A 9,904-nucleotide genomic window follows, 5' to 3' on the forward strand; every position below is an offset into this window, starting at 1 on the left:
GCGCTAGGCATTTCGATTTCTGACACCTCTTGATTTAAAAAATCAGTTTTTTGATAGTTTTCTCTCTCCACTGGGCTATTCATTTTAGCCACAGTTTTCAATTGGTACGATTTGCTTCCAAATCTTACAGATGCAGTTTAAAAAATTTTTCCATCGCTCGGACAGAAGAGTTGATGCTCAGTGAGTACGAGTATACATACAAAGTGCATACGGGTAACCAACCCCGTAGGGCTTGCCACATATGGGCCATTCGGTCAAAGACACCGACCCGTGGCCACGCTGTGTGGAGAAAAGTCCGTAACGTAAACGGCACGAAACAGTCAGGACCGAAGCCCCGAAGGAGCTCTGAGACAGCTTCTCGACCGAGATCGTAGAATTGGCCCAAAACCCGCTCTGCTCCGTCCGCCTCGCACGGACCGTGTATCTCTTATAGATACCGAACGGCCGGCAAGGACGCCGGCGCCGCCGGCCGAATAGCACGCGCGCTTATGAGTGTAAACCGCCGCGGCAACAGACCGCCCGGCCGTGCTGTTGTAACATAGCGCGTGAACGAACGAAAAAAAAATTTATAGTAAACATTAAAATAAATTACATTACCGTAAACTAGACAAAAAATTACACATTTTTTCCCAATATGAAAATTTTCACAAACTTTTCAAAGTCCCATCGCATCGAGTAAACTTTTTTAATAACGCTTCCGCACGATTCTAAATGCTTAATCCATATGTGAAATCGTTCACTGATCACGAATATCGTATTTAAAAAAATTACAAAAATTTATTTTTCAAAATAATCAAAAAAAACCGAAAAATCACAAGAGTAAAGTACCATTATTTTAAACAATATGTCGTTCTAAATGCTTAATCCCTATGTAAAAAAGTTATCTAAGCAAGAATATGTAATTGAAAAAAATTAGAAAAATTTATTTTAGCCGTAAATCGAAAATAATGGGGACACCGGAGCTGTTCGAAGCGCCGAGACGCGCCGCGTACGGCCGAATATTTTCTAAGTCCCAACGTACCGATCAAGAGTAAAGTACCATTTTCCTACATTAGATTTCGTTCTAAATGCTTAATCCCTATGTAAAAACGTTAGTTAAGCAAGAATATCGTATTTTTAAAAAAATCTAATGATAGGATTTCCCAGAAAATTGAAAAAACCGAAAAATGTCAAGAGTAAAGTGCCATTTTCTGACATTAGATTTCGTTCTAAATGCTTAATCCCTATGTAGAAACGTTAGTTAAGCAAGAATATCGTATTTTTAAAAAAATCTAATGATAGGATTTTTCAGAAAATTGAAAAAACCGTAAAATGTCAAGAGTAAAGTGCCCTTACTTTAAACAATGTATCGTTCTAAATGCTTAATCCCTATGTAAAAAAGTTATTTAAGCAGGAATATGTTATTGAAAAAAATTAGAAAAATTTATTTTAGCCGTAAATCGAAAATAATGGATCGAGCGAATCGGTCGATTGCGCCGAGACGCGCTATGATGCAACAGACGAGCGATTGGAACGCCCGAATATTTTCAAAGTCCCAACGTACCGATCAAGAGTAAAGTACCATTTTCCTACATTAGATTTCGTTCTAAATGCTTAATCCCTATGTAAAAACGTTAGTTAAGCAAGAATATCGTATTTTTAAAAAAATCTAATGATAGGATTTTCCAGAAAATTGAAAAAACCGAAAAATGTCAAGAGTAAAGTGCCATTTTCTGACATTAGATTTCGTTCTAAATGCTTAATCCCTATGTAGAAACGTTAGATAAGCAAGAATATCGTATTTTTAAAAAAATCTAATGATAGGATTTTTCAGAAAATTGAAAAAACCGTAAAATGTCAAGAGTAAAGTGCCCTTACTTTAAACAATGTATCGTTCTAAATGCTTAATCCCTATGTCAAAAAGTTATTTAAGCAGGAATATGTTATTGAAAAAAATTAGAAAAATTTATTTTAGCCGTAAATCGAAAATAATGGATCGAGCGAATCGGTCGATTGCGCCGAGACGCGCTATGATGCAACAGACGAGCGATTGGAACGCCCGAATATTTTCAAAGTCCCAACGTACCGATCAAGAGTAAAGTACCATTTTCCTACATTAGATTTCGTTCTAAATGCTTAATCCCTATGTAAAAACGTTAGTTAAGCAAGAATATCGTATTTTTAAAAAAATCTAATGATAGGATTTTCCAGAAAATTGAAAAAACCGAAAAATGTCAAGAGTAAAGTGCCATTTTCTGACATTAGATTTCGTTCTAAATGCTTAATCCCTATGTAGAAACGTTAGCTAAGCAAGAATATCGTATTTTTAAAAAAATCTAATGATAGGATTTTTCATAAAATTGAAAAAACCGTAAAATGTCAAGAGTAAAGTGCCCTTACTTTAAACAATGTATCGTTCTAAATGCTTAATCCCTATGTAAAAAAGTTATTTAAGCAGGAATATGTTATTGAAAAAAATTAGAAAAATTTATTTTAGCCGTAAATCGAAAATAATGGGGACACCGGAGCTGTTCGAAGCGCCGAGCGCGCCGCGTACGCCCGAATATTTTCAAAGTCCCAACGTACCGATCAAGAGTAAAGTACCATTTTCCTACATTAGATTTCGTTCTAAATGCTTAATCCCTATGTAAAAACGTTAGTTAAGCAAGAATATCGTATTTTTAAAAAAATCTAATGATAGGATTTCCCAGAAAATTGAAAAAACCGAAAAATGTCAAGAGTAAAGTGCCATTTTCTGACATTAGATTTCGTTCTAAATGCTTAATCCCTATGTAGAAACGTTAGTTAAGCAAGAATATCGTATTTTTAAAAAAATCTAATGATAGGATTTTTCATAAAATTGAAAAAACCGTAAAATGTCAAGAGTAAAGTGCCCTTACTTTAAACAATGTATCGTTCTAAATGCTTAATCCCTATGTAAAAAAGTTATTTAAGCAGGAATATGTTATTGAAAAAAATTAGAAAAATTTATTTTAGCCGTAAATCGAAAATAATGGATCGAGCGAATCGGTCGATTGCGCCGAGACGCGCTATGATGCAACAGACGAGCGATTGGAACGCCCGAATATTTTCAAAGTCCCAACGTACCGATCAAGAGTAAAGTACCATTTTCCTACATTAGATTTCGTTCTAAATGCTTAATCCCTATGTAAAAACGTTAGTTAAGCAAGAATATCGTATTTTTAAAAAAATCTAATGATAGGATTTCCCAGAAAATTGAAAAAACCGAAAAATGTCAAGAGTAAAGTGCCATTTTCTGACATTAGATTTCGTTCTAAATGCTTAATCCTTATGTAGAAACGTTAGTTAAGCAAGAATATCGTATTTTTAAAAAAATCTAATGATAGGATTTTTCAGAAAATTGAAAAAACCGTAAAATGTCAAGAGTAAAGTGCCCTTATTTTAAACAATGTATCGTTCTAAATGCTTAATCCCTATGTAAAAAAGTTATTTTAGCAGGAATATGTTATTGAAAAAAATTAGAAAAATTTATTTTAGCCGTAAATCGAAAATAATGGGGACACCGGAGCTGCTCGAAGCGCCGAGCGCGCCGCGTACGCCCGAATATTTTCAAAGTCCCAACGTACCGATCAAGAGTAAAGTACCATTTTCCTACATTAGATTTCGTTCTAAATGCTTAATCCCTATGTAAAAACGTTAGTTAAGCAAGAATATCGTATTTTTAAAAAAATCTAATGATAGGATTTTCCAGAAAATTGAAAAAACCGAAAAATGTCAAGAGTAAAGTGCCATTTTCTGACATTAGATTTCGTTCTAAATGCTTAATCCCTATGTAGAAACGTTAGTTAAGCAAGAATATCGTATTTTTAAAAAAATCTAATGATAGGATTTTTCAGAAAATTGAAAAAACCGTAAAATGTCAAGAGTAAAGTGCCCTTACTTTAAACAATGTATCGTTCTAAATGCTTAATCCCTATGTAAAAAAGTTATTTAAGCAGGAATATGTTATTGAAAAAAATTAGAAAAATTTATTTTAGCCGTAAATCGAAAATAATGGATCGAGCGAATCGGTCGATTGCGCCGAGACGCGCTATGATGCAACAGACGAGCGATTGGAACGCCCGAATATTTTCAAAGTCCCAACGTACCGATCAAGAGTAAAGTACCATTTTCTGACATTAGATTTCGTTCTAAATGCTTAATCCCTATGTAGAAACGTTAGTTAAGCAAGAATATCGTATTTTTAAAAAAATCTAATGATAGGATTTTCCAGAAAATTGAAAAAACCGAAAAATGTCAAGAGTAAAGTGCCATTTTCTGACATTAGATTTCGTTCTAAATGCTTAATCCCTATGTAGAAACGTTAGCTAAGCAAGAATATCGTATTTTTAAAAAAATCTAATGATAGGATTTTTCATAAAATTGAAAAAACCGTAAAATGTCAAGAGTAAAGTGCCCTTACTTTAAACAATGTATCGTTCTAAATGCTTAATCCCTATGTAAAAAAGTTATTTAAGCAGGAATATGTTATTGAAAAAAATTAGAAAAATTTATTTTAGCCGTAAATCGAAAATAATGGGGACACCGGAGCTGTTCGAAGCGCCGAGCGCGCCGCGTACGCCCGAATATTTTCAAAGTCCCAACGTACCGATCAAGAGTAAAGTACCATTTTCCTACATTAGATTTCGTTCTAAATGCTTAATCCCTATGTAAAAACGTTAGTTAAGCAAGAATATCGTATTTTTAAAAAAATCTAATGATAGGATTTTCCAGAAAATTGAAAAAACCGAAAAATGTCAAGAGTAAAGTGCCATTTTCTGACATTAGATTTCGTTCTAAATGCTTAATCCCTATGTAGAAACGTTAGTTAAGCAAGAATATCGTATTTTTAAAAAAATCTAATGATAGGATTTTTCAGAAAATTGAAAAAACCGTAAAATGTCAAGAGTAAAGTGCCCTTACTTTAAACAATGTATCGTTCTAAATGCTTAATCCCTATGTCAAAAAGTTATTTAAGCAGGAATATGTTATTGAAAAAAATTAGAAAAATTTATTTTAGCCGTAAATCGAAAATAATGGATCGAGCGAATCGGTCGATTGCGCCGAGACGCGCTATGATGCAACAGACGAGCGATTGGAACGCCCGAATATTTTCAAAGTCCCAACGTACCGATCAAGAGTAAAGTACCATTTTCCTACATTAGATTTCGTTCTAAATGCTTAATCCCTATGTAAAAACGTTAGTTAAGCAAGAATATCGTATTTTTAAAAAAATCTAATGATAGGATTTTCCAGAAAATTGAAAAAACCGAAAAATGTCAAGAGTAAAGTGCCATTTTCTGACATTAGATTTCGTTCTAAATGCTTAATCCCTATGTAGAAACGTTAGATAAGCAAGAATATCGTATTTTTAAAAAAATCTAATGATAGGATTTTTCAGAAAATTGAAAAAACCGTAAAATGTCAAGAGTAAAGTGCCCTTACTTTAAACAATGTATCGTTCTAAATGCTTAATCCCTATGTCAAAAAGTTATTTAAGCAGGAATATGTTATTGAAAAAAATTAGAAAAATTTATTTTAGCCGTAAATCGAAAATAATGGATCGAGCGAATCGGTCGATTGCGCCGAGACGCGCTATGATGCAACAGACGAGCGATTGGAACGCCCGAATATTTTCAAAGTCCCAACGTACCGATCAAGAGTAAAGTACCATTTTCTGACATTAGATTTCGTTCTAAATGCTTAATCCCTATGTAGAAACGTTAGTTAAGCAAGAATATCGTATTTTTAAAAAAATCTAATGATAGGATTTTCCAGAAAATTGAAAAAACCGAAAAATGTCAAGAGTAAAGTGCCATTTTCTGACATTAGATTTCGTTCTAAATGCTTAATCCCTATGTAGAAACGTTAGCTAAGCAAGAATATCGTATTTTTAAAAAAATCTAATGATAGGATTTTTCATAAAATTGAAAAAACCGTAAAATGTCAAGAGTAAAGTGCCCTTACTTTAAACAATGTATCGTTCTAAATGCTTAATCCCTATGTAAAAAAGTTATTTAAGCAGGAATATGTTATTGAAAAAAATTAGAAAAATTTATTTTAGCCGTAAATCGAAAATAATGGGGACACCGGAGCTGTTCGAAGCGCCGAGCGCGCCGCGTACGCCCGAATATTTTCAAAGTCCCAACGTACCGATCAAGAGTAAAGTACCATTTTCCTACATTAGATTTCGTTCTAAATGCTTAATCCCTATGTAAAAACGTTAGTTAAGCAAGAATATCGTATTTTTAAAAAAATCTAATGATAGGATTTTCCAGAAAATTGAAAAAACCGAAAAATGTCAAGAGTAAAGTGCCATTTTCTGACATTAGATTTCGTTCTAAATGCTTAATCCCTATGTAGAAACGTTAGTTAAGCAAGAATATCGTATTTTTAAAAAAATCTAATGATAGGATTTTTCAGAAAATTGAAAAAACCGTAAAATGTCAAGAGTAAAGTGCCCTTACTTTAAACAATGTATCGTTCTAAATGCTTAATCCCTATGTAAAAAAGTTATTTAAGCAGGAATATGTTATTGAAAAAAATTAGAAAAATTTATTTTAGCCGTAAATCGAAAATAATGGATCGAGCGAATCGGTCGATTGCGCCGAGACGCGCTATGATGCAACAGACGAGCGATTGGAACGCCCGAATATTTTCAAAGTCCCAACGTACCGATCAAGAGTAAAGTACCATTTTCCTACATTAGATTTCGTTCTAAATGCTTAATCCCTATGTAAAAACGTTAGTTAAGCAAGAATATCGTATTTTTAAAAAAATCTAATGATAGGATTTTCCAGAAAATTGAAAAAACCGAAAAATGTCAAGAGTAAAGTGCCATTTTCTGACATTAGATTTCGTTCTAAATGCTTAATCCCTATGTAGAAACGTTAGATAAGCAAGAATATCGTATTTTTAAAAAAATCTAATGATAGGATTTTTCAGAAAATTGAAAAAACCGTAAAATGTCAAGAGTAAAGTGCCCTTACTTTAAACAATGTATCGTTCTAAATGCTTAATCCCTATGTCAAAAAGTTATTTAAGCAGGAATATGTTATTGAAAAAAATTAGAAAAATTTATTTTAGCCGTAAATCGAAAATAATGGATCGAGCGAATCGGTCGATTGCGCCGAGACGCGCTATGATGCAACAGACGAGCGATTGGAACGCCCGAATATTTTCAAAGTCCCAACGTACCGATCAAGAGTAAAGTACCATTTTCCTACATTAGATTTCGTTCTAAATGCTTAATCCCTATGTAAAAACGTTAGTTAAGCAAGAATATCGTATTTTTAAAAAAATCTAATTATAGGATTTTCCAGAAAATTGAAAAAACCGAAAAATGTCAAGAGTAAAGTGCCATTTTCTGACATTAGATTTCGTTCTAAATGCTTAATCCCTATGTAGAAACGTTAGCTAAGCAAGAATATCGTATTTTTAAAAAAATCTAATGATAGGATTTTTCATAAAATTGAAAAAACCGTAAAATGTCAAGAGTAAAGTGCCCTTACTTTAAACAATGTATCGTTCTAAATGCTTAATCCCTATGTAAAAAAGTTATTTAAGCAGGAATATGTTATTGAAAAAAATTAGAAAAATTTATTTTAGCCGTAAATCGAAAATAATGGGGACACCGGAGCTGTTCGAAGCGCCGAGCGCGCCGCGTACGCCCGAATATTTTCAAAGTCCCAACGTACCGATCAAGAGTAAAGTACCATTTTCCTACATTAGATTTCGTTCTAAATGCTTAATCCCTATGTAAAAACGTTAGTTAAGCAAGAATATCGTATTTTTAAAAAAATCTAATGATAGGATTTTCCAGAAAATTGAAAAAACCGAAAAATGTCAAGAGTAAAGTGCCATTTTCTGACATTAGATTTCGTTCTAAATGCTTAATCCCTATGTAGAAACGTTAGTTAAGCAAGAATATCGTATTTTTAAAAAAATCTAATGATAGGATTTTTCAGAAAATTGAAAAAACCGTAAAATGTCAAGAGTAAAGTGCCCTTACTTTAAACAATGTATCGTTCTAAATGCTTAATCCCTATGTAAAAAAGTTATTTAAGCAGGAATATGTTATTGAAAAAAATTAGAAAAATTTATTTTAGCCGTAAATCGAAAATAATGGATCGAGCGAATCGGTCGATTGCGCCGAGACGCGCTATGATGCAACAGACGAGCGATTGGAACGCCCGAATATTTTCAAAGTCCCAACGTACCGATCAAGAGTAAAGTACCATTTTCCTACATTAGATTTCGTTCTAAATGCTTAATCCCTATGTAAAAACGTTAGTTAAGCAAGAATATCGTATTTTTAAAAAAATCTAATGATAGGATTTCCCAGAAAATTGAAAAAACCGAAAAATGTCAAGAGTAAAGTGCCATTTTCTGACATTAGATTTCGTTCTAAATGCTTAATCCCTATGTAGAAACGTTAGTTAAGCAAGAATATCGTATTTTTAAAAAAATCTAATGATAGGATTTTCCAGAAAATTGAAAAAACCGAAAAATGTCAAGAGTAAAGTGCCATTTTCTGACATTAGATTTCGTTCTAAATGCTTAATCCCTATGTAGAAACGTTAGTTAAGCAAGAATATCGTATTTTTAAAAAAATCTAATGATAGGATTTTTCAGAAAATTGAAAAAACCGTAAAATGTCAAGAGTAAAGTGCCCTTACTTTAAACAATGTATCGTTCTAAATGCTTAATCCCTATGTCAAAAAGTTATTTAAGCAGGAATATGTTATTGAAAAAAATTAGAAAAATTTATTTTAGCCGTAAATCGAAAATAATGGATCGAGCGAATCGGTCGATTGCGCCGAGACGCGCTATGATGCAACAGACGAGCGATTGGAACGCCCGAATATTTTCAAAGTCCCAACGTACCGATCAAGAGTAAAGTACCATTTTCCTACATTAGATTTCGTTCTAAATGCTTAATCCCTATGTAAAAACGTTAGTTAAGCAAGAATATCGTATTTTTAAAAAAATCTAATGATAGGATTTTCCAGAAAATTGAAAAAACCGAAAAATGTCAAGAGTAAAGTGCCATTTTCTGACATTAGATTTCGTTCTAAATGCTTAATCCCTATGTAGAAACGTTAGTTAAGCAAGAATATCGTATTTTTAAAAAAATCTAAAGATAGGATTTTTCAGAAAATTGAAAAAACCGTAAAATGTCAAGAGTAAAGTGCCCTTATTTTAAACAATGTATCGTTCTAAATGCTTAATCCCTATGTAAAAAAGTTATTTTAGCAGGAATATGTTATTGAAAAAAATTAGAAAAATTTATTTTAGCCGTAAATCGAAAATAATGGGGACACCGGAGCTGTTCGAAGCGCCGAGCGCGCCGCGTACGCCCGAATATTTTCAAAGTCCCAACGTACCGATCAAGAGTAAAGTACCATTTTCCTACATTAGATTTCGTTCTAAATGCTTAATCCCTATGTAAAAACGTTAGTTAAGCAAGAATATCGTATTTTTAAAAAAATCTAATGATAGGATTTTCCAGAAAATTGAAAAAACCGAAAAATGTCAAGAGTAAAGTGCCATTTTCTGACATTAGATTTCGTTCTAAATGCTTAATCCCTATGTAGAAACGTTAGTTAAGCAAGAATATCGTATTTTTAAAAAAATCTAATGATAGGATTTTTCAGAAAATTGAAAAAACCGTAAAATGTCAAGAGTAAAGTGCCCTTACTTTAAACAATGTATCGTTCTAAATGCTTAATCCCTATGTAAAAAAGTTATTTAAGCAGGAATATGTTATTGAAAAAAATTAGAAAAATTTATTTTAGCCGTAAATCGAAAATAATGGATCGAGCGAATCGGTCGATTGCGCCGAGACGCGCTATGATGCAACAGACGAGCGATTGGAACGCCCGAATATTTTCAAAGTCCCAAC

Source organism: Megalopta genalis, unplaced genomic scaffold (assembly GCF_051020955.1).
Source record: "Megalopta genalis isolate 19385.01 unplaced genomic scaffold, iyMegGena1_principal scaffold0052, whole genome shotgun sequence".
NCBI classification, from domain to species: Eukaryota; Metazoa; Arthropoda; class Insecta; order Hymenoptera; family Halictidae; genus Megalopta; species Megalopta genalis.